Raw genomic sequence first — 27,450 nt, 5'->3', positions numbered from 1 at the left:
TCTGAAAACTGCCCATTCATATCCTTTGACCATCTATCAATTGGGGAATAACTTGTATTCTTATAGATTTGACTCGATTCTCTGTATATTTTAGAAATGAGTCCTTTATCAGAGACATAGGTTGTAAAAATTCTTTCCCAATTTCCCACCTCCCTCTTAATCTTGGTTACATTGGCTTTGTACAGAAGCTTTTCAATTTAATGTAATCAAAATTATCCATTTTGCATTTTATAATGCTCTCTAATTCTTATTTAGTCATAAAGTCTTTCCCTCTCCACAAATCTGACAGGTAAACTATTCCTTGCTTTCTGAGATTGCTTACAGTATCAACCTTTACACCTAGATGATGCACCCATTTAGACCTGATTTTGGTATATGGTGTTAGATAATAGTCTATGCCCAGTTTCTGCCATATTATATTCAAGTTTTCCCAGCAGTTTTTGTCAAATAGTGAATTCTTCTCCCAAAAACTGGGGTATTTTGGTTTATCAAACAATAGATTACTATAGTCATTGACTGCTGAATCTCATGTGCCTAATCTATTCCATTGATCCACTACTCTATTCCTCAGCCAGTACCAAGTAGTTTTGATGACTGCTGCTTTATACTACAGATTAAAATCTGGTGTAGCTAGTCCAACTTCTCTAGCATTTCTTCTCATTAATTCCCTTGATATTCTGGACCGTTTGTTCTTCCAAATGAATTTTGTTACTACTTTTTCTAGCTCTATAAAGTAGTTTTTTGGTAAATTGATTGGTATGGCACTAAATATATAATTTAATTTAGGTAGAATTGTCATTTTTATTATATTAGCTTGACCCAGCCACAAGCAATTGATATTTTCCCAATTAGTTAGATCTGACTTTATTTGTGTGAAAAGTGTTTTGTAGTTGTGATCATATAGGTCCTGGGTTTGTTTTGGCAGGTAGATTCCCAAATATTTTATAATGTCTACAGTAACTTTAAATGGGATTTCTCTTTCTATCTCTTGCTGTTGAACTTCATTAGAAATACATAAGAATGGAGCGGTCAGGCAGCACAGCAAGTAAGAGCACTGGCTCCAGTGTCAGGATGCCCTGGAGATTGAATCCTGGGCTCAGACACTCAGCACCACACCCAGAAATAACTGGCCATGTAACCTTGAGCAAGTTACTTAACCCCGACTGCTTAAAAAAAAAAAAAAAAGAAATACATAGGAATGCCAAGGATTAATGTGGGTTTATTTTATATCCTTCAACTTTGCCAAATTTATTTATTGTCTCAACTAGTTTTTTACTTGATTCTCTAGGATTCTCTAAGAATATCATCATATCATCTGCAAAGAGTGATAGCTTGGTCTCTTCTTTGCCTAATTTGATTCCTTTGATTTCTTTTTCTTCTCTAATTGCTACTGCTAACATTTCTAGTACCAGAGTGAATAGGAGGGGTGATAGTGGACACCCTTGTTTCACCCCTGATCTTATTGGAAATGCTTCTAGCTTATCCCCATTACAAATAATACTTGCTTATGGTTTTAAATAGTTGCTACTAAGGTGTACTTCTTCCTGCCACTCTACCATTTGGTTCTACTCTCAACTAATATGTTAAGACCAATTTTCCAGGAAAGAATATGGGATCTGACAGCATGGACTTCTGGGAAGTGTGGTTCTTACTGATAGTATGAATTATCTTTCTCTGTCACCCAACAGAGGAAAAGATTTAATGACTCCTGGGGAGTGGGAATATGGGGGAAGAGGGAGATGGAAGTCACACTATCCATCAAAACTGCAATTCACAGAAGTCTACTTTGCCATGTCTCAGAGGCTTTTCCTCTAAAGTCTGTCTGAAAACTGGATTACACAAGTATGAGAAAATTCCAGAGAAAAATCTGTCTATAGGAATATTTAAACAGCCAGAAATTGCTCCACCAGGCAATTGAAATGGTTATAAGCAAACAAGCTGGAGATAAAAACAGCTACAATTTTAGTCTAAGAGATAATGTTCTAATACAATGTGTTATATAACACTAAATATAAAAAATACTATGAGATTGTAATTTTTAAAAATAGCAGTACTTTTGGCACCATGTATACCTGAAATCTCAAATCACAAATCCTAAACTAACATTTTCCCTTAGAAAATAGACTATTACAGTATACCAATATAGGACAAAACTTCCTTTCACTACTGTTCCTAAGAAAGAAAAATATTTTGCTCAAATGATAGAAGTTTAAAGATAGAAGAAATGCTTGTCCTCTGAGATTTCTAGAATATGAAGAAGAGGCAGCTAGGTGGTGCAGTAAATAGAACACTGACCCTGAAGTCAGAAGGACCTGAGTTCAAATCCAGACTCAGAAGCTTGACACTTAACTAGCTGTGTGACCTTGGGCAAGTCATTTAACCCCAATTGCCTTGCTTTCTCCCCTCCAAAAAAAAAAAAGAAATAAAAGAAACAAATAGAATATGAAGAAAAAGATTTCTCTTATAACCCTGAGAGTGATTTGAACTACCATTATCTTTAAACTGGAAGGGAGATAATATCCATTTGGGGGTTTCAAAAGAAACTCACACACAACCTTTGAGACAGTTGACTGATAGATGCCAGATTTGTAACTTTTGTACACACACCCAGTTCCTGCTCAGCTATTCTGAATTATTGATTCTTCTGGCCCCAGAGGCAATTAGAAAATTTTTCATTATTGCATGATACCAATCCTGAGTCACAATAGCAGGAAACTGGCTTCCCAAAATTTTCATATGGACTAGGTGCAGGCAAACATATCTGTGCATGCTCCAAGGTCTTCACTGACCAAATCTACCACTGCACATATGATTGCTGCTACCTTTGACTGGCTACACCTCCACACAGTCCCCTTGGCTCATTTAGTCATTGTTGTAATGGTGCTGTATCTAAATCTGTCTCAAAGCTAGGAAAACCTGAATTCAAAGTCACATCTCTGATATATAATGACTATACAATGCTGGTCAAGTAACTTAACCTCTCAGTATCCTAGGAAACTTTCTATATAATTTGACAAGAAGGTGCCTATCCTGGGGGGAGTTTCATCTATAGGGTGTTCCCTATACCAATTAATCATAGTTCCAGGACTTATCCTATCCTTATCCTTTGTCATTGTAATGTAATGCCAAGCAAAGGCAACTTCCCAGGTTCAAAATACCAGCATAGGTGCTCTCTATTTTATTCAGTGACAAACCAAGAACAGAGAAGATCAAAACATGACATCATTCCAAATACAGCATTTACTAAGTGTGATTAAATAATCTCCAAATACTACCCCACCCCAGGATCTTCCAATCATTCAATCAATTACAAAGTCCCTGTTCTAAATACTACTTCACCCCAGGCTATACCTTAATTAAGTCCACCACAAAGCCCCTCTTCTCAAATGGAGATTAGTTTCCAAACATAAGTAAACTACATTCATTTGTTCAACCACAGAACACAAAAAGGTCAAAAGTTCCCCACCCCTGGATCACAATTGAATCTACCCCAGAGTTACATCAAGTTTAAACACAGCACTTAATACCCAAATGGAGGTCTTTTCTTCATCTTGACACGAGGCAAGTTCTCAGCAATCTTAGTTCCTGGGGAGACAAGGCTTAGCAAGGCCATAAGATACATTGCCAGTCCCTTCATGAATTCATCCTCTGTCTGTAGAACAGTCCTAGAACCCCTGAACACATTAGCAAAGCCCTCTCCCAGGATTTCTGTAAACATACAACAAGAAAATCCTTCTTCAGGGCTTCTGAACCAACAGAAAGGCTCCCAGACCCCTGCAACAACAGCACTGTCCTTCACCAGTGGACAGTATTCATTCTGTCTGCAGGACAGTCTCCAGACCCCTGCAACAACAGCACTGTCCCTCACCAGTGGACAGTATTCACTCTCTGTCTGCAGGACAGTCTCAGGGCTTCTTAGCGAACAGCCAGGTTCCAGGACTTCTTCAACAAAAGGACTGTCTTTCACCAGTGGACAAATCTGGCAAAACAACATCAAAACAGACAAAGTACCAGCAAAACAGCCATGTCTCCTCAGTCCTTGGCAGCTCATGGGGCAGGTCTCAAAAGTCCAGGGCAATTCAAAGCGGCCACCAGCAATTCTCTTAGTTTCTCTCTCTCCCTCCACGAGGTGCTGCTTCCAAAAAGATCTTCCGCCTCTCTCTTGTCTCTCCAAATCTACCTCACCAGCTCCTCCCAGTTCAGGACTTTCTTTTCACATCAACAAGCCCATCCCACAGGTGGGATTAACAAACTCTGGGTTTTAACACAATCAATTTGAAAACCAAGCCAATACAGGGGAATCTTTAATTGCCATTACTATCACAGTCATAAATCTGGTAGCCCAGCAACAACCTATCCACAAGACAGATGACTTTAAGTCCTGAAATGCTATTTTTAATAGAGCTATATTATCTTTATACTCAAATGAGATTAACTCAATATATATTTACTAAATGCCTCTTTTAACATAAAGAATGAAATGTATAAACAAAGTCAATGTAACCAAGATTAGGAGGGAAGAAAACTGGGGGAAAAATTTTACAACCAGTGTCTCTGATAAAGGCCTTATTTCTAAAACATACAGAAAACTTAGTCAAATTCATAAGAATACAAGTCATTCCCCAATTGATAAATGGTTAAAGGATATGAAGAGGCAGTTTTCAGAGGAAGAAGTTAAAGATATCTATAGGCATATGAAAAAAAATACTCTAAATCACTTAGGTGCCACATCTCACTGGTCAGATTGGCTAACATGATAAAACAGGAAAATAATAAATGCTGGAGAAGATGTGGGAAAATTGGAACACTTATACATTGTTGGTGGAGTTGTGGACTGATCCAACCATTCTGGAGAGTAATTTGGAACTATGCCTGAAGGGCTATAAAAATGTGCATACCCTTTGACCCAGAAATACCACTTCTAGGGCTGTATCCCAAAGAGATTATACAAGTGAGAAAAGGACCCATATGTACAAAAATATTTATAGCAGCTCTTTTTGTGGGGGCAAAGAATTGGAAATCAAGGGGATGCCCATTAATGAGGGAATAGCTAAAAAAAGTTGTGGTATATGAATGTAATGGAATACTGTTGTGGTGTAAGAAATGTGGAGCAGATTGACTTCATAATAATCTAGAGAGACTTATATAAACTGATGTTGAGTGAGGGGAGCAGAACCAGGAGAACATTGTACACAATTACAGACACATCATATCTGTGATGATTGACTTTAATAGACTGGGCTCCCCTCAGCAATGCAAGGTTATTATTTCATATCTAGATTAGATTAAATAAATCCTAGATTTATTTAATACTATTCTGTTTTATTGTTCTCACATTTAAATTTTGGATGGACCATAGCAAAAATGCTTCCCACCCTCTGGTTTCTCTCACCAACCCACCACCACCCCCCACCTTGGTACTTTTTAAAGTAAATTTAATGAATGAAAAAATATTATCTCCTCTATCCTGAAAAAAACTCTAATCCTTCTGAACCTGCTAACTATTGTCCTATATCTCATCTGCCCTTGGTAGCTAAACTCCTCAAAAAGTATCTGTCTATAATAGGTGCCTCCACTTTCTCTACTCTTATTCTCTTTTTAATCCCTTAATCTGACTTCTACAGGAAGTCTTTCCTAAAATTTCTTAATTCCAGCACTTTCCCTTTTAATTATTTTGTATTTATCCTTTATATAGCTTGTTTTGTATACATTTGTTTGCACGCTGTTTCTCCCACTAGATTGTAAGCTCCTTGAGGGCAGGGACTGTCTTTTACCTTCTTTTGTATTCCCTGTTCTTAGCACAGTGCCTGACATATAGTAGGTGCTAAATAAATATTGATTGATTGATTATGTTTTTTTTCTTTATATAAATTATTGGGCTAAGCTCTAGGGAGAAAAATAGAAAATTAAAGGTATCTCCTGCTCTCAAGGAACTCTTATTCTAATGGGGGATAGGGAAAGGAAAGAGAAACAGCATGTATAGGAGGTTTCAGATAAAGGATAAATAGAAAGGCCAGACAGCCCAAAAGGAGAACCTATAGTCAGGACCTGGTTCCACATCCTGGTTCTCATACATACTACCTTTTTGACCATGGACCAGTTAATCATCTTTTTTAGTGCTCCAGAAACTCTAAGATAATAAATTACAAAAAAGTATATATTAACACCAATGGAGGTAGTTTTCACAGTGATAAAATCACAGGTCTAGATGAAAAATAAGGCAAAAGAAAAAATCTTCAAGAGAAATTTGTCAACACCTAGCTTTCCCCTCTGGAATTATTTTCTTTGCAAACGGAGTAAATATATCAATGCAGATAAAAACTTATTATCACAGACAGCTCTTTGAAAATTTTTAGTATATTTATTGTGAAATTATAAAACTAAACTTTGCAAATAGCTTAAACTCCAAAAGAAGCAAGTCTTGGGTATTATTATTTGATTGTTTTATTTCATCACTAATTGGTTACATTTCCCTGAAAATAGTCATCCCCTGTAACAAACAAGTATAATGAAGCAAAACAAATTCACATTCATTCCAAGTTTAATATATGTATATTAATTAATATGTATATATTATATAATTAATTACATATAATAATTATAATATAATATATAATGATAATAATTAACATACATACATATATTCTATTTGGCGCCAATTATCCATTTTCTCTTTGTTTATTGACTGGAAGCATTGTTTCATCAATTCCTCTGACCATGACAGGAATCTGAAGCTTTTCAGTATTTTTTTTTTCCTTTACATTATTGTGGTCTTCACGCAAATTGTTCTTTTCATTCTGATTATTTTATTCTAACATCAGTTCATGTTAGTCTTCCCAATTTTTTTCCTGAATTCATAGTTATTTTTATGGAACAATAATATCCCATAGTTGGGGTAGCTAGGTAGTGCAGTAAATAGAGCACTGGCCCTGGCATCAGGAGGACCTGAGTTCCATCCAGTCTCAGACATTTAACACTTACTAGCCATGAAACCTTGGGCAAGTCACTTAAACCCAATTCCCAATTGCGCTGCCCTCCCCCCTCCAAAAAAAAAAAAAGCAATAATATCCCATAACATTCATATAGCTTGTCAGTCATTTCCCAATTGACAAATACCAATTTTCCTTTTACTTCTTTGTTATTTTAAAAAGTGTTTGTGTGTGTGTGTGTGTGTGAGTGAGTGATGGGACCTTTCACTCTGTCTTCAACATCAATTATCTTCTTATAAGATAAATGTTCTGTTGTAACTGCTATTTTTGCATAATGACCACTGTAAAGGTATTTTGTTTCTAAGCTAATCACATTTATCCTAGAAATTCCACAAACTTTCTAGTGTTTTAAATATTTTATTCTAGGGATGGCTAGTTGGCAGTGAATAGAGCACTGGCCCTGGGGTCAGGAGGACCTGAGATCAAATCTGGCCTCAGACACTTTAACACTTACTAGCCATGAGACCTTAGGCAAGTCATTTAATCCCAATTGCCCCCCCAAAAAAAATTAAATAAATATTTTATTCTGGTGTTTGCATGACTACCTGTTGTTATTTGTATACACTTCCTTGTAGCATTTTGAGGTCATTAGCAATCACTACTATTTATTTGTGTTACTGAATTTAATGTCTTCCAAGTCTTCCATGCCAACTTCAGAATTCCTTTTCTGCATATCCTAAAAATAGATAGAATGCCTCATGAAATCATCATCATTATTGTATTAATAATGCTTTAATTTTCAAAGATATTAATAAAGGTGATCTCATTTTCAATCTATTCTTTTCCAATTCAATTCAACAAACATTTATTAATCACCATCTACCACACTGAAAGGCACTGCAGTAGGTGACCCCAAAGAAATCACAACAAAGTCTCCACTGGTATGTTGAGAGCAAATGTAATTTGCCATTCCTCCAATGTCTAAATATCAAATATCTAAGTATATTTGGCTTTTAGTGTTATGTCCCTTTGTCAGTTATATTACTTTGACAGAGATATCCATTCTGGGTAAAGTGGTTAAATTATTATTTGTGATACTCTAATAATGCAATAAGAGAGAAAATTAATCATAATACTACATAAGGGTTCTGAGCAACTACTTTAAAATTAATTTGCATCCACTATTATACTATATCTAATAGCAGATGTTAAGTTACTAGGATGTAAATAACACTGTTCTCTTAAAGTTTGACTTTTTTTTCAGTAGCACTTCACTTAATTGGTTTGTTTGTGTATGCATGTCAAAAAGCCTTAATTGGTCAAGATGTTTTAACAAGTCTAATAAGTAAAATTTAACTTGCAGGGAAAAAATGCTAAGTGAGGGGTGTTTTTTTTTTAATCTTGTGTACTTTAGGCACTATGAAATTAAAAATCAATACCCCATTTTATCTTGTATTACTTATTTATTATTGATTGAGAATCGTATCTAATTAGTGTATCAATACTTATGGCTGAGATTTGGATTTGATTGTAGAGGCCTTAGTGGTAGAGTTTATAAGAGTTTGACTTCTCTATTACTATGGGCTATGGTCTGACCACAAAGATAAAAATTCTGTCAGCTTTTGCTGACTAAGGGGGGATGCAAGTCAAACTGATCCTAGTATGTTTGCCCACCATGGTGCTTTCCAGAGGTTATTGGTCAACGCTGTGTTTTTCCCATTCCCATGGGAATGCTTGGAAATCCCCTCTCTGAGTCAGGCTAAATTTAACCACTTTAACCTTCACCTTTGTATTAAACCAATCACAGTCTCAGTTTAGTCTGCATCACTGGACTACATTTTGTACCTTATGTAATCAGCTGTATAAAAGGCTGCTCTGTCAGATGCATCCTTGGCTACCAAGGAAACTTGGGTCTCATTTATTTATTTTTGTTTGTTTGTTTGTTTTCCTTTTTGGAGGGCAGTTGGGGTTAAGTGACATGCCTAAGGTCACACAGCTAGTTTTGTGTTAAGTGTCTGAGGCCACATTTGAACTCAGGCCCTCCTGACTCCAGGACTGGTGCTCTATTCACTGTGCCACCTAGCCACCCCTTGGATCTCATTTATTAGCAATTGCTAGCCTTGCTAACAAATTTATCATGCTCAGTTTTTCTTCATCACACATGTTTATTGCAACAGAATAAGATATGGAAAATCAACCGTCCTATGCGACTATATTTGCACAAGAAAAATTTAACATTCTTCAGTTACCGAATTTTCTAGTTATATTCTTAGCCCTATTATTGACTCAATATATGACCCTGGGCTAGTTACTGTACTTTTTTGCATATGCAGTATTTCCATGTGTTCTAAAGGAATTAGAATTCTGGCAAGATAACACCTAAAAGAATATTATAGTGACTGGTGAGAATATGTGTAGACAGAACTTGTAAATTCTTGAATGCTCAATAATAGCACATTCATCCTAAGGCACAGGTCTCATGGTGTCACTCCTCTGCTCAAAAAACTTCAGCAAATATATATTGTTAAAAGGATAAAATGCAAATGCCTTAGTCTGCCATTCAAGAATTTCCAGTCTGGCTCCAAAGTACCTTTCTGATCAGTCAGTCAGTCAACAGGCATCTATTATAACTCTCCACTTTCCATCAATATCTCTGCTTGGTTTGGACTCCATAAACAGCATGCCCCAAGACAGGTACTCCCTGGTATCACCTCCCCTTTTCAGGTTTCTTTTGTATATTATCTTCCCCATTAAATTATAAGTTCTTTGAAGTCAGGGACTATATTTATTTCCCCAGTGCTTAACACAATGGCTGGCACATAGGCATTTAATAAATATTTAGTGGACTGAATTTAGTAAGTGCTTACTATGCGACAGTGAAGGGGAGTGCTGTGAAGTTGGCATAGATTTTGCAATCAAAACTAATCTAGTCAACAAATTTGTACGCCTGCCAAAAAGGAGTGAACGATAGGCTCACAACAATGGTTTCCACTTGCAGGAAAACTTTACAATACCATCATTAGTGCCTATGCTCCCACCATGACGAACCCTGATGAGATCAAAGAACAATTTTATAAAGACCTAGAGACCCTTATCATCAATGTGACAAAAGAGGACAAGTTTATAATTCTGGGTGACTTTAATGCTAGAGTAGGCTGAGGCTACCAGACTTGGCAGGGAGTCTTAAGGAGAAATGGAGTTGGAAACAGCAGCAGCAATGGTCACTTACTACTGAAGACCTGTGCATCTCATGGCCTTCTCATCACCAACACTGTCTTTCACTTACCTAAACACAATAAAACTTAGCAAGAACTTCACAACGAAACCTAGCAGCAAACATTGGCATTTAATAGACTGTGTAATTGTAAGAAGAGACAGGTTGTGAGAGTGACAAAGGCAATGTGTGGTGCACAGTGCTGGACTGATCATAGACTTATCCTTTCCAAGCTAAATATTCACATACATCAAAAGTGGTGTCCCCAAGGCAAAATTACTACCAGAAGAATTAATGTCAACAAGTTAGAGCTTTTCTCTGAGTGGGAACAGCTTGTTGCTAAGTTGGAAGGAAAGTTGTACCAACACAGAGTTGACAATGGTGGAGAAGAAAAGGAGTGAGAGGCTGCTTTCAGAGATTTGGTGTATAGCACTGCATTTGCTCATTTGGGTCAGAACACTAGCAAACACCAAGACTAGTTTTATGAAAATTATGGGGAAATTCAGAAGCCGCTGAAAGAAAAATGAGAATTCCCCAGGGTTTACCAGCAGGATAGTTCATTCATCCCTAAGAAGAAAGCATTTAATTCCATGAAAAGTAAAGTACAAGCAAAGCTTAGAGAGATGCAGGATTCTTGGCTCAGTAAGAAGATGAAATTCAGTTTTATGCTGATAGTCACAATCCACTACTCAATGCTGATGGAGTCACATTGATTAGTAATCAGAATATGATCCAAGAGAGATAGGGTGAACACTTCCATAGTGTTCTCAACAGACCATTAATCAATCAATGCTTAGGTCATTGACTGTTTACCTCAGGGTGAAGTCAATCCCTCCCTAGCTGAAGCTCCAACTGAAGAAGAGGTTTTAAATAACATTAGGCTCATTTCATATGGCAAAGCACCTGGTGCTGATTCTCTTCCAGCTGAGATTTACAAGGATCCACTGCTCACACAAAAAAGGACTGAAATTTTCCAGGTTATATGACAAAAAGAAGTTATCCACCAGGAGTTCAAGGATGCCTCCATTGTCCATCTCTATAAAGGTAAAGGAAATACATGTTCTAAGACAATCACAGTGTGTGTTGGGGGGGGGGGTGTCAATGATTGCAAGATTCTTGCCAGAGTCCTCCTTAATAGATTGATCCTTCACCTGAAAGATGATCTTCTACCTGAGAGCCAGTGTGGCTTCAGAAAGGGTCAAGGAACAGTTGATATGGTGTTTGCTGCCTGACAATGCCAAGAGAAATGCCAGGAGCAGAACGGAGGTCTGTACACAATGTTTGTAGATCTGACCAAGGCCTTTGATACTGTTAGTTGTGAGGGCTTATGGAAAATGATGTCAAAATTTGGTTGCCCAGAGAAGTTCATCAGCACTGTATGTCAATTTCATGATAGCAGCTTGCCAGGTTATGAGTCCAGAGGATTGTCTTATGAGAGTTATGAATCTGTAGGCAATAAGAAAGCCATTGGAACTCAGTGAGCAACAGAAGTGATGTTTTCAGGCCTTGTTTTAGAAAAAAATCACCTTGGTAGCTAAATATTCTAGTGGATAGAGACTTGAGGCATCAGAAACTACAAAGCCATTGCAGTAGTCCAGGCAAAAGGCTATGAAGGCCCAAACTAGGCTTGTGGTTATAGAAGAGGAGAGGACAGGACTTAGTAGAGCAATGTTGTGAAGGTAGAAATAACAGGATTTAGAAATGGATTAATTGTGTAGATAGATTAGATAACAGTGAAAGTGAGAAGTCAGGGATGACAATGAAGTTGGGAGCCTGGATAATTGAGAGCATGGCAATGACTTTGACAGTCATAGGTGAGTTTGAAACATGGGATGGGGTTTTGTTGAGGCAGGAAATAATGAGGTGTTTTGTATGTTAATTTTGAGATGCTTATAATATACCCAATTTGAAATGTCTAAGAGCTCTCTGCCTCAGTTTCCTCAACTATAAAATGGGGATAATATTTAGAAGCCCCTACCTCCCAAAATTGTTGCAAGAATCAAATAAGAGATAGTAATTGTAAAGCACTTAGGCAGTACATGACATATAGTAAGAACAATAGAAATGTAAGCTATTATTATTATTAATAGAGAAAAGATGGGGCATCCTTGGTTTGCTCACATATTTGTGAGGAAAAATTCTAGCATTTCCATACTGTAAATAATGCTAGGCTTTATTTTTTAACATATACTTTTTTATTTGAAATAGTATGTGCTTTCCAGTATTTATGTCACTCTCAGACTTTATACAAGCCTCTTTTTTTAGCATCTATTTGTGTAATCCTGTGATTTCAGTTAGTTTTATTTTGAAAATGATTATACTCATTATTTTCCTAACACTGAGTCAGCTTGTTTTTCAGTTTTAATCTAATTTGATTATAGTGTGTGTGGGGGGGGGGGGCAGTTTTAAAATATCACTGTAATATTTTTGCTATTGTAGTAGTGAGAAGGTAGTTATCAAAAATCTCCTGATCAATTGAATCTCCCAAACCATTTGATTGATTACAGGACAATTAACAGAGATAATTAGATATAAAAAATGATAATTGACAAATCTAATCACGTTTTCTCCTAAACCTTATTAATATTGTTGATCACATTCTTATCCTTGATACCCTGTCCTTCCTAGGTTTTTGTGACACTGTTCTCTTTAAAATCATATACAGGATTTCCCTCCTCCTTCCAGTAGCCTTTATGATGGTAATTTTATGCAGTGTATAGCTAGTGAATCCTCTGGAGGGTTTGTATTATTTGAATTTGTACACCATATTTCTGTTGGTCTGTATTTAATTACCATATTTTATATCCAATAGTTCAAATTTGAATATATGAAACCATTTCGTGGGATTTATTATTCACACTAATTGGTACCTGGCTATATACATGAAAGCAGCAGTAACTATTTTTGTATTATACATCTTTCTTATTTTTCTTTTTTCAAACATTAATTTCAAGTTTCTCAAATGAGAAAATAGATGTGAAAGCACTTTGAAAGTTTAAGTAGCACTATGTAAATAGTAATATGAACTGAAACTGTGATTTTGCTCTTCTATGGAACTCCCTGGGGTGGAAACTCTCTCTTCTAATGTTGATAAACATTTTCTCTTCAATTTATTATTTTAGAAAATTGTCTAGAGAATTAAGATATTATTATTCGACTACATTAAACTAAGCCATGTTCCACTTCATCTGCTTTTTTGGTTCAAATTTTCAAGTTAACCCTTTTGATTAGCAGTCTTTGATAGAATCTCTGTACCATCACCCTTAGACAGAAAAGTTAGAAATTCAAAATATTTTATTCTTCATAATAGATGCAGACCTTTGTGACATCTTTCAGAGATGTAACCACTAACCTATATTTTTTTCTATTTTATATAGTATTGTATTTCTTCCTTATAAACTATTTTGTTTTATTTTTCTTTTTGACCTATTTAGCATTGGTGATGCTATTGTTTTTCCTTGCTCCAGTTTTACTGCAAAAACATAAATTGATTTGACAATATAATTAAATTTTCCCATGACTATATTAATAAAACATCAAAAATATAATGGTAGATTAATGTGAGTACAGTTTTGTTCTGTTTAACTGAATCACCCTAGAATTCTTTTCCTCTTTTTTACCTTAAACCAAGGTGCTAAAGTTATAGCTGATGTGACAAATAATTAATTTTATCCTCATACATGACTACAAAACAGTATCTCCTCCATTCTGGCAATAGTCTTTGAAAGCATATTATTATGAATTGCTTCCTAGGACAATAATGGAGGGCCAGAAAAGAAGGAGTATTTTCTTTCCATGTTTGTGGGATTGGGAACATGATAAAAACTGAATCTTATTCTTTTAGACTCAAGTAAGGTTTTTGTGTTGTAATAAAAAAAAACCTTTTACCAAAAATAAATGAATAAATAAATAAATAAAATGAATAAATAAAACTTACATACATATACATAAGGAAAGGAAGAGACTAGGGAAGGAAGAAGAGAGGAGGGAGGTAGAGAAGGAAGGAAAGAAAGAATAAAGGAAGAAAATTAATATCATTGTAGAAACAACTGTACAGTATCTTAAAGGCACTTGAAAGAGGGAATACCTGACAAATACAGCTGTAAGAAGGATCAACACTGTGACTATATAACATTATGTGCAATATAACCTTATCAAATTCATCAGGCCCAAGCACTATCCAGATATGTGAAAATCCAGGGCTTTTTCTGTCCTCAAAAAAGGAGTTAGATATGTCTAATGAAGTAGGAAGAAACCTCATATTGTTCATTCAGCTTAGTAAATTGACATTCCCAAGACATAGGTATTATTATGGGGTCATAGGAATTTAAAATTACCTGGGCTCTTAGAATCATCTAAAACATTCTTTCATTTTATAGATGAGGAAAGAGAGGCCCAAAGTGAAGAAACCGTTCAAGGTCACAGAGATAGCAACAGGATCAGGACTTCTGAAAAAGTCTAGATGAATTAAAGACTCATGTTGAAGGAGAAATGATAAATAGCACCGTATGGTATTTTTTTTTATCAGGAGCATGGGAAACTGCTCCAGCTTATCAACCGAACCACCTAATAGGTTAGTCAGGGTCCATACAATCACCATTGCAAAACTAATCTTAACCCCTTCAAAAAGAAAAATTAATCTTAAGAATCATTTTGTATATTCTGAGAGTAAAATTAACTTTAATGTTGTTAACATCAAATATAATATTCCCTTCTCTGTCAAAATGCCTTCCTGACAGTAAGAGAAGCTCCTCCCTCTAAACAATCCTAGGAATGTCCTTGCATTCCTGCTCCTGAGGTATGTTATTCTTAACTAGATTGGGCTGAGTCCTACCCTAGGGGTCTTTAACTGTTTTATCCAGTAGCCAGAGCTATCTTAAGCTAGCCACAGTTACCAAAATGATTCCAAATGTCCTTTCCTCTTTGATTAAGATTTATGGTGAGGAGAGGCGGCCAGTTAGCACAGAAAGTAAGAGCACTAGCCCCAGTGCCAGGATGACCTGAGGATCGAATCCAGGCTCGGATACTTAGCACCACACCCAGAAATAACTGGCCATGTAACCTTGAGCAAGTTACTTAACCCCAATTGCTTTAAAAAAAAAAAGATTTATGGTGAGTTAGATCACAAAGGATAAAACAACCAGAATGAAGTGGGTTTTCTTGCTTGAATTGGCAAGGGGCAGGTGTGGCCTCACTTCTCATATGCCTCAGTCTTCCCCACTTTCCTCCTGCAAGTATTAAAAAAAAACCTTTCTGTAGGTTTTCTTGGTGCATATCCACATAACTTAGATATATGAGTGACCTAAACTCTCAACACTCTTTATCTCAAATTAAAGACACTTTTTCCTCCGCTTATGAGTTTGATTTATTTCAGAACTAACAATTCAAATAGACTTTGGGAGGCTCTTTTGCAGTTAATATTTTCATTGTCAGGAAACCTCCTTTTATGTGATACTTAGTAACAAATATTTCTTTTGGGGCAGCCAGATGGCTCAGTGAGTAACAGCACCGGCCCCAGTGTTGGGATGACCTGGGGATGGAATCCAGGCTCAGATACTTAGCACCACACCCAGAAATAACTGGCTATGTAACCTTGAGCAAGTTATTTAACCCCAATTGCTTTTTTTAAAAATTTTTCCTTTTCTTTACTTCTTCCTATTAATTGTCATTTTACTCCCTTGTATCATGTTAAATAATTCCGCCTTAGGAGGCAAAACCAACATGGTAGAGAAGTAGGAGTCATTTTTCCAGTCCAGGTTTGCATAAGGAGACAGAAAGAGGTCTACAGACACTGAGAACAGGGTCCAGGTCAGAGGAGGCAGCCATGGCAGCACCAGTGCCCAAGGAGAGTCTGTGAACCAGGGCAAGATGGGGGTCTGAGATCCATAATGATAGAGAAGCTTCAAAATGGCAGCTTTTTGCCTGCTACCTCATTCTGGGTCACAGATCAAGGAAGGAATAATGAACCTGAATCTCTTCCTTCCCTGTCCTCCCAAAGTGGTCTCAGTTCTTAGGCTATATGCCTAGAGAGGAGCAAGTTTAGAAGTAAGCAGCTACAATATGGTTAGATCCCAGGAGTAGAACAAGATATCAGTTCCTGCTGTCAACCTCATCTGAAACCTGCAAAGGAATAACCAGGGTAGAATCTCAGGCCAAAGGGAAGACTGTAGTTCTGTGACTCTGAACCAGGAGAGTTTCCCAACTGTCTGACAGAGACTAAGTGCAGCAGCAGTCTACTGTTGTTTCAACCAAACATAACTCAGGACAGAGCTCAGAAAAAGGGTGAGGCAATAATATTTTGCCTTGGATCAAACAATTTTGGTTGCACTGAAAATTTACAGCTCCCCAGCCAGGGATCCTGGAAGAGCACAATGTTCAACAGGACAAAAAAAAAAAGCAACAAGACCAGTTCAAACCTTCCCTACAAAAGAACACAAAGCTCCACCCTAACAACAAGCTCAGAATCAAAAAGTAAGCTGGAAAAATGAGCAAACAGAAAAAAAAAAAGAATCCCACCATAAGATGCTATTGTGGTGACAGGGTCACTCAAGACACAAAACCATTAGAAGAGAATGACTCCAAAAAAATCTAAGCAAAGCCTCAAAGAAAACACAGGTTGGACAAAAACTCAACTAGAATTCCTGGGAGAGATTAAGGAAGAACGTGAAAAAACAATTAATATTTTTGTCAATGAAATCAGAATATTAGAGATAAAAAATTAGAAAAGAAGTAAGAAGCAAGAATTGGAAAATGATTAACAGCTTGGCACAAGAGGTATAAAATCTTGTCCAAGCAACAAACTCTCTGAAAAAATAAAGATGGGGAGGGCAATCAACAAGCATTTATTAAGTGCTTATAATAGGCACTGTGCAAAGTCTTGAGAATCTAAGTATTTTTTTAAATAGTCCCTGCCTTCAAGAAGCTTATATTCTAATAAGGGAAGACAACATATAAGTGGAGAATAAATGTACTTGGTGCAAGGACATTATAGAGAAAGTCAGAGAGTTTAGTCAGCAGAACAGCCTAGAAAGAAATGAAGATGTAGGAGACCTGAGCATCCTCCTTAGAGTATAGATTCTGGTAAGAACCAGCTAATCAGAGGGAGGGGTCACAAGGGCAGAAGGTACTTCTAATGTTAATTTAAAATGTGCTTACTAATTTTTTGTGTTTTTAACAATGATATGGTAGAAGTAAGATAATTTTACTGTGATCTAAGTTAATATCTTTTCTATAGAGAGTATGAAAAGGTGGAAGAAACCTGCAAGTAATTTACTACACCAGATTCAACTGATTGGGAAATCTCTTTTCTGTACGGGGGATTAAAAAGAATTGCCTAGGGTCCCTGAACCTTGTGAATTTTCTTAAAAATCTGGATTTTTGGTATAACTACTCTGGCCCCCACTGTATGAAAGCCAAGTATGTTGCATTTCATGCCTCCTCAGGGTTCTCTCCTACTGTTAACGAGTTTGGGATGTATCTAAGTTCTCTACAAATTACTTCAGTCCACACTTAAGGTATTCTCTCAATTATAAGGGAGGGTCCCCACACCTCAGTTCCATTTCACCACTAATATCTCATTAGCTTTTAAAAAGAGTATTTACTTCAAAAAGTATAACAACAAATAAAGATGTCAATAAAAATTAAGCTCCTACTATGTCCCAGGTACTGTGCTAAGTGCTGGGGCAAAAAGAGGCAAAAGAAAGTACATACCTTCCAACAGATCAGAATCTAATGGGAGAGATAGCAAACACAAAAATGTGCACAAAGAAGCTCATATATACAGGAAAATGGAAAATAACTAAAAGAGAGAAAGCACTAGAATTAAAAGATATTGGTGGGGGAGAATGGAGTCAAGATGAGAAGTAGAAATAGGACCTCCACACAGTTCTGGCTCCCACCACCTCCAATTCATGTAAAAAGGTACTCTGAACAAACTTTGGAGCTACAGAAACCACAAAATGACACAGAGAATCTAACCTCCCACTGAGGACAACCTGGCAAGCAGGAATTGGCCACCATAGTGCTCTAGGAGCTGACCCCAGCCCTGCAGAGACTGAGGTTTTAGCCCCAGGGTGGGCCTGATGAACCACTGGCTGGAGGGAATTCAGAGCACCAGCAGCTGTGGCAGTCCAGAATTATCAACACATGGATGCTAAGGACAGATTGAGAGGTCAGTGCAGTGTGGATTTTGGGATCCAGTAGTTGGGAGTGCATTGGCCTCTTCCCCTGGGGCAAGAAGCCATTGAAGGCTATGGTGCAGCTGCTGCCACATGGAAGCTTCAGCTCCTGGCCTGCAGACTGAAGGGAGATGAAGTGACCAGTCTGAGGGGTAATCGCTCTTGCTTTAATCTGCTTGGATCTGGATTGTGGTCTAGGGTGGAGGTCCTGGGGTGTGTGTCTAGCTTGCCAGAGTATGTGGAGGCTTCAGAGAGAGCACCCAACTAATACCTCCAGCAGCTGAGAAAACCCCAGTGTTTGGAATGAAGCTCCCCTGTCTGGGGGCAGAGTCCTACTGTGGCTAAAAGCCCAGGGGTCAAGTGACTGAGTGGGGCATGACCAGGCAAAGGAAGAAAAGCAAACAGAAGAATCCAACATTAGACGCCTATTTTAGGGACAAAAAGGCTCAAAACCTGGAATAGAAGGAAGACAGTGAAGTTAGAACTCCTGCACCAAAAGCTTCCAAGAAAAATACAAGCTGGTTACAGGCCATAGAGGACCTTAAGAAGGAGATAAGAGAACTGGAGGAAAACTTGGGCAGAGAAATGAGAATGATGCAAGAAAATTACAAAATGAGAGTCAACAGCCTGACTGAGGAAAATTACACCTTAAAAAACAGACTAACTCAAATGGCAAAAGAGTCTCAAAAAGGCAATGAGGAGAAGAATGCCTTAAAAAGCTGAATATGCCAGATGGAAAAAGAATCTCAAAAGCTCACTGAGGAGAATCATTCCTTCAGAATTAGATTGGAGCAAATGGAAGTTAGAGACTTTGCGAGAAATGAAGATGTTGTTAAACAGATCCAAACAAATGAAAGAATAGAAGGCAATGTGAAATATCTTATGGGAAAACCACTGACTTGGAAAATAGATCCAGGAGAGATAATTTAAAAATTATTGGACTAGCTGAAAGCCATGATCAAAGTAAGAACCTAGAAATCATCCTCCAAGAAATTCTCAAGGAAAACTGCCCTGATGTTTTAGAATCAGAGGGCAAAATAGAGGTTGAAAGAATCCACTGATCACCTCCTGGAAAAGATCCAAAAAAAGAAAACTTCTAGGAATATTATATACAGGTTCCAGAATTCCCAGATTAAGGAGAGAATATTAGAAGCAGCCAGGAAAAAACAATTTGAATATTGTGGAAACAATCAGGATAACTCAGTATCTGGCAGCTTCTACACTGAGGGATTGAAGGGCTTGGGATATGATATTTCAGAGGTCAAAGGAGCTAGGATTAAAACCAAGAATCACCTACCCAGAAAAACTGAGTATCATGTTTCAGGGGAAAATATGGTGATTCAGTGTAATAGAGGACTTTCAAGCATTCTTGCTGAAAAAACCAGAGTTGAATAGAAAATTTGACATTCAGATACAAGAAGCAAGAGAAGCATAAGAAGCTAAAAAGGGAAAAGAAATCATAAGAAACTTATCAAAGTTGAACTATTAACATTCCTACATGGAAAAATGATAATTGCAACTTATGAAACTTTTCTCAGTATGAAAATAGTTGAAGGGAATAGAAATATATATATATAGGAGGGTATATGGATGTATGAATACATATGTGAATGTGTATATATATGTTTACAGGTATACATAGATAGAGGACACAGGACCAATTGAATGGGAAGGGATGATACTTATAGGGTGAAATTAAGAGGTGAGAGAGGAATATAATGAGAGGAGATGGGGAGAGACAGAATGGGGAAAACTATCTCATATAGAAGAGACATTTATTACAATGGCGGGGAAGAATAGGAAGGCAAAAGGGAATGGGTCAACCTTATTCTCATTGAATCTGGCTCAGGGGGGAATGACATACATGCTAAATAGGGTATCTCACCCTACAGGAGAGTAGGGGGGAAGGGGATGAGGGGGTGGATGATGAAAGGGAGGGCAGGCTAGGGGGGAGGGAAGTTGGAAGCACCCACTTTTGAAAAGGGATGGGATCAAAGTAGAGAATAGTACAAGTGGGAGGTGGGATAGGAGGGAGGGAAATATAGTCAGTCTTTTACAATATAACTACTATGGTAATATTTTGCATTAGCTACACATGTACAACCTACACTGAATTGCTTATCTTCCCAGTAAGGATGGGTGACAAGGGAGGAAGGGAATGAATCTGAAATTCAAAGTTTTAAAATCCAATGTTTAATATATATATATGTATGTGTATATATGTATATACTATTATTAATAATATTTTACATGTAATTGGGAAATAAGATATACAGGCACTGGGGCATAGAGATCCACCATGCCCTACTAAAAAAGTTGAAGGGGGCATGGGAGAAGATATAGGAGAGAGCAGATTGGAGGAGGGGATATCCTGTGGGACTGCTATTTTGGGGCGGAAGGTAGGGGAAAAATGGGGAGAAAATTTGTAACTCAAAATCTGGCAGAAATGAATGGTGTATATCAGAAGTTAACAAAGCATTTGAAAAAATAATATATATAACAAAATGTAAATATAATATAATGCAATGTAATATAATTGATATAAGGTTATGTAATGTAATATAATTAGTCCAAATGAGAAAACAGACTATGGGCTTAAGATGTAGGTTTTTTCAATTCAATAAACATTTTAAATATTTTTTTAAAAAAGATATTGGGAAAAGTTTCCTGTGGAAGATAGAATTTTAATTGGGATTTGAAAGAATACAGGATACCAGTAGATAGAGATGAGGAGGGACAGCCAGGAAGAAAAAAAAAATGCCCTGAGCTGAGAGATGAGTGTCTTATTAAAGGAATGGCAAGGAGGCCAGTGTCACGGAATAAAAGAGTATGTGCTTGGGATTAAGGTCTAAAAAGAACGGAAAGGTGGAAGTGGAGTCTGTTATAAAGAAATTTGAACACAAAATAGAAGATTTTTTATTTTATCCTAGAGGATACGGGGAGGTGCTAGAATTTATTAAGTAGAGTGTTTGGTAGGTAGGAAGTGACATGATTAGACCTGGGCTTTAGAAAAAGATCACTTTGGTAATTGAATAAAGAATGCAGTGCAGTAGGGAGATACTTGAGGCAAGTAGATCCACCAGCAAGCTCTTGATATAGCCCAGTTGTAAGGTGACAAGGACCTGCACCAGAAATATTCAAGAGATATTACAAAGGTAAGCTCAATAGGCTTTGAAAAGATTGGATATGGCTGGAGGGGGAGTGGGGAGGGAGGGAAGGTGAGAGATTGTAAGGAGTCAAGGATGATACCTAGGATGTGAGTCTGAGGGAATAGGAGAATGGTGTTGCCCTTCATAAGAATGGCAAAGTTGGGTGGGAGGGAAGATTTAAAGAGAAAGATAAGTTCAGTTTTGAATTGAGTTTAAGATATATGCTGAACATCCAGTTCAAGATGTCTAAAAGGGGAATTTGGAGAAGGGAGACTGGAAATGAGCAGAAAACTTGGTTTCTGGAGAGCACATTTCCAGTTCCAAATACAAATCTCACTACTCTGGTCTCCAGTCCTAGGCATCCTGGTTTCTCCAGGGTTCCTGTTGAACTGAAAGTGACAGTGAGTGAGACCTTTCAGAGTTTTAAGTGGAGTTTAATAAGCCCATGGCTGCAAGGGGTGAACAAAACCCAAATCAAGCAGCCCCAAGGAGTATGTGCTCGGGGTTTATAAAGGCAAAAACCACAACTTAACAGTTAGATTACATAGCGATAAAAGCCACAACTTAACCGTTCGATTACATAATCAGTTCGTTGTCCAGTCATCAGTTTGTTGCCCCACTGGAATGTCCCCAAGTCTATTCTGAGAACTAAACAAAGGGGGGCTATGGGTTCCAGGTGGCAAATTCGGGCAGGTCTTCTAGGAGAACTTACCCAAAACAGGAGAGATGGGGGAGGTTCACAAAATGACCGTTATAACATTCCGTGCCAGGGTAACTTGTTGGATGCAACATCCCGACTGGAATCCTGATTCTAAAGTCCCCAAGGTTCAACCTACTGAACCTAAAACTGAGGACAAATGGAAATAAACACTTCCCTCAGATGATTTCTCATAGCTGGGGTAAAAGAGAAAAGGAGCTGTATCAACCCCACTCCCCACCCCCTTTCAGTTCATAGTGCTGGGAGTAAACTGTGATCTTCATCCTCTCATGTACAAGTAAAGAACAGGCCAGAAAGAGAGAGACTGTCTCAGCTTTTTCTACCTACAAAGGCAATCAAAGGAGGCTACTCTGACCCACTCAGTGGTAGGAAAATATAGGATTCAGGGTACTTCCAGTTTAGGTGATCTGGGACTGCCCAGGGCAAGCTTCCTACATAAGCTTTCTAACTTTACAAAGAGGAGAACCATGACCAGCTATGACATGTGCCCTGGATTAAAATCTTCATGATCTAGTCTAATCTCCAAGCAAGCAGGTTGTTCTGTTTCAGGGGCCTTTGGGCTTACGCTGTTGACTCCATGAAGGTATACAGGGGAGACAGAGACCTCAAAACTTTCCAAATAAATATGGGTGGGTGTGGAGAGGGAAAGAACAATCATTTATTAAGCAACTACTATGCTCCAGACACTTTACAAATATTATCTCACTTGATCCTCACAACAACCCTGTGAGAAAGGTGCTGTTATGATCCCCATTTTGTAGTTGAGAAAACTGAAGCAGAGAAAAGTTAGGAGATTTGCCCAGGGTCACATAGCTATTAAGTATGGGAGTCCTAACTTTAGACCCCCTGACTGCATAGGCAAAGCAGTATATCCTCTTTCCCCATTTCTTAGCTGTATAATTCTAGAAATGCTAGCAGTAACAACAAGACAAGGGAGAACAATGGCATAAAGATACAGAAGATAAAAATCCTCCTTATTTACTGAGGACATGTTGTTTAGAAAATCCTAAGGAAAGGAAAAAGAAACTGAGACAATAACTTCAGCAAGATTATAAACTAACACACGCACGCGCGCATGCACAAAGGAAAAAACACAAGCATTTCTGTATAATAAAAATAAAATCCAGGTAGGAATAATAGAAAGCAAAGTCCTATTCAGAAGAATTGCAAAACACATAAAATATTTGGTTGTCTATCTATGAAAGCAAACTCAATGCCTCTATAGATTCAACTAAAAATTTTTCTCAAATAAATAGAGATATAAAATAAATAAATAAATAAATGAAAAATATAGTTGGAGGAATATTTACTACTCATAGCTAGACCATGTAAATAAGTTAAAAAATGACAATACAACCAAAGTTACTTTATAGATTTATTGCTATATCAAACTACAAAGCAGTTCTTCATAGGATTAAACAAAATAAAAACAAAGTTTATTTGAAGAAAAAATATTAAGAACATTAAGGGAAATGATTTGGGGGGGGAGGGAAATTGGGGTTAAGTGACTTGCCCAAGGTCACACAGCTAGTTTTTGTGTTGTGTCTGAGGCCGAATTTGAACTCAAGACATTCTGACTCCAGGGCCATTGCTCTATTCACTGCGCCACCTAGCCATCCCAAGGGAAATGATTTTTAAAAGGTATGAATGTAAAGGAAATACCACTTCCAGACTTCATAAAATTATATTATAAACAACAATCATCAAAACCACTTAGTTTTGGCTTTAAAAAAAAAAAAAGAAGAAAGTAGATAAATGGAGCCAGATAGATGAGTAAAAATCAGAAATAATTTAATTCAGTAACTCAGTTTGATAAACATAACCTAGGAGAAAATTCCCTATTCAATAAGAACATGAGCAGGAGATGGGGGGGGGAGGGGAGGGAGGAAGGAAGCAGTCTTTTTGTTGGTTGGTTGGTTGGTTTTGTTTGTTTGTTTGTTGGTTTGGGTTTTTTTTTTGCTTTTTGGAGAGGGGAAGGTAGGGCAATTGGGGTTAAGTGACTTGCCCAAAGTCACATGGCTAGTTTTTTTGTGTTAAGTGTCTGAGATCATAGCACCCCACCATACCCAGGGTGACTGCCAACACAGGTTCTTAGATCTGCTTTTCTAAAGGAAAGCAACTCAAAATGGGTTAACAATCTTGCTTTAATCAATCAAACATATCATTTACCTAGTTTAGGGGGAAAAGTCAGCACCCCGAACTTCAGAGTATACAGACAGAAGTTACAAGCAGAAGTTACAAAAAGACAGAGAAACATTTCAAGCACACAGGCCTCCAACTGTCTGACCATTACATCCATACCTAGTCACAGTTACCAGAGATGGAAGCATCAACATCTGGGTTTTCAACAGCTGCCCAGAGTCTAGACTGGTCAATTCACACAGCACTTCTCAAAGTGAGCCCTAAAACAAAGCCTCCCATCAGGGTTTATATGGCCTTCTCCTCAGAGAATTTCACAACTCTCTTGACCCACTGCCCAATCACAGAGCATTACTGAAAACCAAGCCTCCCACCACAGGCTCCAGGTGCACTTAAGCCTATTAAAGGGCCTAGGGGCAGGGAAAATCTTAAATTCACATTCCCATAACAGGATGGATTTGAACTCAGGTGCTCCTGACTCCAGGGCCAGTGCTCTATTCACTGCACCACCCAGCCACCCCAAGAAGCATTCTTGAAGAAATGAGAATTAGACCAACATATTATAGAAATACTTTTAAATACTTTATAGACATGCTTTATAAATTTTTCATTTTTAGATAAATGTAATATTATAGTAATAAATAATACATAGATGTACATGTGCATGTACATATTTTAAACTTATACTATTATGTTTTATATTTTTTAAAGTACATTTGCCTAATAAACTATTTTATGGACAACTCACGCGAGGCAAGCACTCACATGGGGGTCAGAAGAAGCAAGGACACTCTCAAGGTCTCTTTGAAGACCTTTGGAATCATTTGTGAGACATGGAAGACACTGGCACAGAACCACCAAGCATGGCATGCCTGCATCAGAGAAGGAATTGTACTCTTGATCAAAACAGAATTGCAGTAACTCAAAAGATGTGAGATGTGAAATGCACACATTTAGAGACATCTCCACTCCAAATATTCATGCGGACTATTTTGCCTGACCTGTGGCAGAGCCTTCCAAGCTCCTATTGGTCTGATGAGTCACAGTCAGATACACTATACCTTGACTTCAACATAGTGATGTCATTTTGATTTTCTTCAAGAATAAAAGATGACAACCATTATGTTTTATAGAATATTTACTAGGTATATATGTATTGGAAAATTCTAAAGTGAATAATTATATAATAATTATACCTGTGTGTCTGTACATTTTAAGCATTGCTATAATAAGTTCAAAATGGATTCTGAATATTAAAGATCAGATTTTTTTAATGGAAAAGCAAGTCATATACCTTTTAAAACTATGAAAGTGATGAATTTTGAACCAAATGAGGGAAAGAGATGATTATAGAAGATCAAATAATTTTAATTTTACCTACCAACAAAATTAATACAGCTAAGATAAAAAGGGAAATTGTTGACTAGGGAAAATCCCTTTGAAAACTGCTCAATATCTAAGTTACATAGAAAACTGACAAATATGTGACCAATAAAAAAGTGGTCAAAAGATATAAACAAAAAGTTCTTAAAAGAAAAATTACCAATAGTTAACAATCATATGAAAAAAATGTTCCAAGTCTCTAATAATAGGAGAAATTAAAAACAAACCTGAAATTTCACCTCATACATAAAAAATTGTCAAAAATGACTAAAAAAGGTGAATAATCATTGTTTGAAGGAGATTTCTCCTTTGATTTTCAGGATTTCTAATTTGGTGTTTAATCAGGGATTTTTTATTTGTTCTTTTTCTAGTTTTTTTAATTGTATGCCCAATTCATTGATCTGTTCTTCTATTTCATTAGAGATATAATGTAAACAATTAGAGATATAAATTTTCCTCTATGCTTTGGCTGCATACCATAAATTTTGGTATGTCATCTCATTGCTGTCATTCTCTTTAATGAAATTATAGATTGTTTCTATAATTTGTTCTTTGACCCAACTATTTTTTAGGATAAGATTACTTCGTTTCCAATTAATTTTAAATTAATCTTTCCACTGCCCATTATTTAGTGGAGTTTGTATTGTATCATGATCTGAAAAGAGTGCATTTATTATTTCTGCCTTTCTGCATTTGTTTGTGAGGGTTTTATGCCCTAATATGTGGTTAAATTTTGTGTACCATATACTGCTAAGAAAAAGGTATATTCCTTTCCATCCCCATTCAATTTTCTCCACAATCTGTCTTATATAACTTTTCTAAAATTGTATTTACCTTCTTTACTTCTTCTTTTCTCCAGAGTCTATCATATGTAACTTTTCTAAAATTTTATTTACCTCCTTTACTTCTTTATTTTATGGTTAGATTTATCTAGTTCTGTGAGAGGAAAATTGAGGTCCCTCACCAATATAGTTTTACTATCTATTTCCTCCCACAACTCATTTAACTTCTTTAGAAATTTGGATGCTGGGGCAACTAGGTGGCTCAGTGAACAGAACACCAGCCCTGGAGTCAGAAAGAACTGAGTTCAAATCCGGCCTCAGACACTTGACACTTAACTAGCTATATGACCTTGGACAAGTCACTTAACCCCAATTTCTTTGCCTAAAAAAATAAAAAATGAAAATAAATAGATTTGGGGCAGCTAGGTGGCACAATGAATACAGCACCAGCCCTGGAATCAGGAGGACCTGAGTTCAAATTCGGCCTGAAACACTCAACATTTACTAGACATGTGACCTTGGGCAAGTCACTTGACCCCAATTGCCCTGCCTGCAGGCAAAAAAAAAAGTGGATGCTATACCATTCAGTGCATATGTTTAGTATTGATATTACTTCATTATCTATGGTACTACAAGGTGCAGTTTCCTACCTTATCTTTTTTTAATTAGTTGTATTTTTGCTTTTGCTTTGTCTGAGATCATGATTGCTGCCCCTGCTTTTTTTACTTCAGCTAAAGCATAATAGATTCTCCTCCAACCTTTTACCTTTACTCTGTGTGTGTCTCTCTGCTTCAAATGTGTTTCTTGTAAACAACATATTGTAGGATTATGGTTTTTAATCCACTCTGCCATCTGTTTCCATTTTATGAAATTCATCCCATTCACATTCATAGTTATGATTATTAACTGTGTATTTCCCTCCATCCTCTCTCTCTCTCTCTCTCTCTCTCTCTCTCTCT

General features: G+C 37.1%; 1 long non-coding RNA gene across 1 annotated transcript in view; it reads right to left on the bottom strand.

The window, feature by feature from the left end:
- Positions 1-6,612: 6,612 nt before the first annotated feature.
- Positions 6,613-27,450, bottom strand: part of LOC138151323 (uncharacterized) — a 47,171-nt gene continuing 26,333 nt past the window's right edge. Inside the window, exons 5-6 of the long non-coding RNA XR_011165795.1 lie at positions 25,092-25,198; positions 6,613-7,665 (exon numbers count right to left, since the gene is read on the bottom strand). This is a non-coding gene — a long non-coding RNA (uncharacterized lncRNA). The remainder of the gene's footprint in view (positions 7,666-25,091; positions 25,199-27,450) is intronic.

Source organism: Petaurus breviceps, unplaced genomic scaffold (genome assembly GCF_028583685.1).
Source record: "Petaurus breviceps papuanus isolate PSGF00001 unplaced genomic scaffold, PetGlider_PUasm1.0 90897, whole genome shotgun sequence".
NCBI classification, from domain to species: domain Eukaryota; kingdom Metazoa; phylum Chordata; class Mammalia; order Diprotodontia; family Petauridae; genus Petaurus; species Petaurus breviceps.
This window is presented reverse-complemented; position numbering and strand designations above follow the sequence as displayed.